The 2,427-nt window shown below is 39.5% G+C and overlaps 1 protein-coding gene across 2 annotated transcripts in view; it reads right to left on the bottom strand.

The window, feature by feature from the left end:
• The window catches only part of LOC118332755 (sodium-coupled neutral amino acid transporter 9-like), a 14,077-nt gene extending 12,471 nt beyond the window's left edge, over positions 1 to 1,606 (bottom strand). Inside the window, exon 1 of one of the 2 annotated variants that reach the window (XM_035668178.1) lies at positions 1,323 to 1,606. The gene's annotated coding sequence lies outside the window, so the exon portion shown is untranslated. Of the gene's footprint in view, positions 1 to 1,292 lie in introns of both variants that reach the window. The other variant, XM_035668177.1, reaches the window with a different exon arrangement.
• Between the last annotated feature and the right edge of the window lie 821 nt (positions 1,607 to 2,427).

The raw sequence follows: 2,427 nt of genomic DNA on the forward strand, positions 1-2,427 counted from the left end.
GAGTTGGGTGACGTGAAAATTTCCCGCCCAATGCTGCTTGCAGCTTTAATTTATGGTAGTACATGTCAAAGAAAAATAACATGTAAATGTGTGCTGATACACATTTTATAGTGTGGTTTTTCCCTCAGCCCATTACAGCTGAAACCAAACTCTAGTGCTGCTTGGCACCACTACAGCCTATACAATGTATATAGTCAGGCAGTCCATTGAAAACAAAGACATTTGCTTCATTAATACACCAACTCCTCCCCATAATATAACAACCAAAATTGGAGAAAAAAAAACCTTCAGTCTTTTGGCAAATTTAACCTTCCTTCCTTCTTCTATCTACAGCTATGTTCAGCAAAAAAGGCCTCAGCATTCCTACAGATCAAGCTCATACTGTTCACTTCGTTCTTTAGTTAATACATTCCAAAGGTGCACCAGTGTTAGCCTGCTCCTCTTGGGGTTTTGCTCTGCCACTTATCATCTGACTAGCTAAGCTCTGTTGATCAGCAGAGACTGACCAAAGACATGTGGCAGGCGATCCAGAACATCAGAGGCTACAAAAGCAGGAGCGCCCCCATCATGTGTAAGGCTACGCTACCAGATAACCCATTAAACACATTTTAAATTTCTCCATCTCCAAAGAATCAGCTGCTGACAGTACCCACAGCAGATGTGAGAAAATTCCTCCTGGCCCCGATAACATCACTGGCCATGTACTAAAAATATGCTAATCAGCTAGTGGATGTTAATACTTTTATACTTTACTTTTTTAGACTACTGAATTATTAGAAAGAAAAAAGGTTGGGAACCAAACAGGTATTACAGACAGAAGCTGTCCTCTTCCACATATCCTCTCTCACTTCCAACTAGCAGTAAGCTGGGCCTGGCACCTGGAACAGCCACAGCTTCAGATAAGCTCGTACACACACAGACCCCGTGAGAACACAAACAAACCCCTATACAAAGTAACAAACCCTGTCCGCTAAATAGCGTCTGTCAAACATCGTTTGAACCGGAGGCGTCCCACTCTGAAGGTGGAGCAAATTTTAAAGGAAGTTAAAATGTTAACAGTCACGTGAAATAGAGGCTGCGTCGTAAAGCGGGATTTCTGTTGAAATACAAAGTGCTGAGTGTGTGATACAGATTTAGCTAATTTAAGCAAAGGATGTATTCTGACCGGGTGGCGACTTTCTGTTCGCTTAATTTTACCTGAACTTGGTTGTCCTGAAAAAGCAGACACAAACTAACTAGTAAAGACACACATTGACATTAGCTAACTAGGCCACAAGCTGTAAAATCCGTACCAAAGTCTGCAATGAGGTGCTCCTTCCTACCGTCTTCAGCTCATCTCAGGTTTGCTGTGTCAGCAAGTGTCAGCAAATGTCAGAAGTTGGGCTAAAAGTCAAACGTCAGCTCATAGCGGCACCATGCTAACATAATGCTCCAAAAATAAATGATTATACCAAATGACAGCTAGCTTTTACTGACGGCGGTACGACCGCAGAGGGAGTAAAATGATTAATTGAAAGTTGATTCCCTCCTAATGAGAGGCAAGCTGTGTCCGTCTTGTTGTTATTAGTCTTCTTCTCTTTTCTGTCCTCTTCGCTTCTAGCGCCTCTTCTTCTTCTGTGGTCTATGAACATGAAGCTGCATTGCCGCCACCACCTGGCCTGAATTGCGTACTGAAAAATACCATTACTATAATAGTTAGTCTAATGTCATTGAACAAGCCATAATAGAATAGATTAGGAAAAAAAAATATTGGCATGATGAACAGTAACTAGTAGTGTAATAAATTACTAATAATTTTCATTACTCCCCCAAAAAATTATTAGTTACTTCCTTACTTTTGTTGTCACCCCCTATTGATCTGAAATCCAACAATCCAATCACATCCTTGGATTCATTTTTGTAATTGTAGAGGAAATTAGTTTGGAAGGTGGAAATGTTTACATTCAGCACCTGGAACTACCAAAATAAATCCAAGGATGTGATTGGACTGTTGGATTTCAGATCAGTTGAGGATGACAACTAAAGTAATATTGTAAGTAATTATTTTTTGGAGGAGTAACGGTAATATTATTACTCTAATATTATTACTAATAATGAGTTACAGTCAATCATTAATATGAGATATAAATGTTCTAGCTGATGCCGGCCTAGGAAAATTAAAACCACATACAGTGTTTTTCTTTTTACAAGATTTTGAATGTCGCTTTGAATGATGTTGCACAGATTTAACAATGTCCAATAGCGTTTCATCTTCTGACGGTAATTCACAAGTTACATATTTATCAATGAACTGAACTACTTCTTCGTCTGTGTTTTTATCTATTACTGGGGCATCTTCAATCCAAACCACGTTGCTGGAATTCCACCCTGTAAAAGTAGTCCTTAATTTTGCCAATTGGATGAGACGGAGACATCAGGACCTCATTC

The sequence above is a fragment of the Morone saxatilis genome, unplaced genomic scaffold, assembly GCF_004916995.1.
Source record: "Morone saxatilis isolate NCDOM2014 unplaced genomic scaffold, NCSU_SB_2.0 Contig21, whole genome shotgun sequence".
NCBI lineage: Eukaryota > Metazoa > Chordata > Actinopteri > Moronidae > Morone > Morone saxatilis.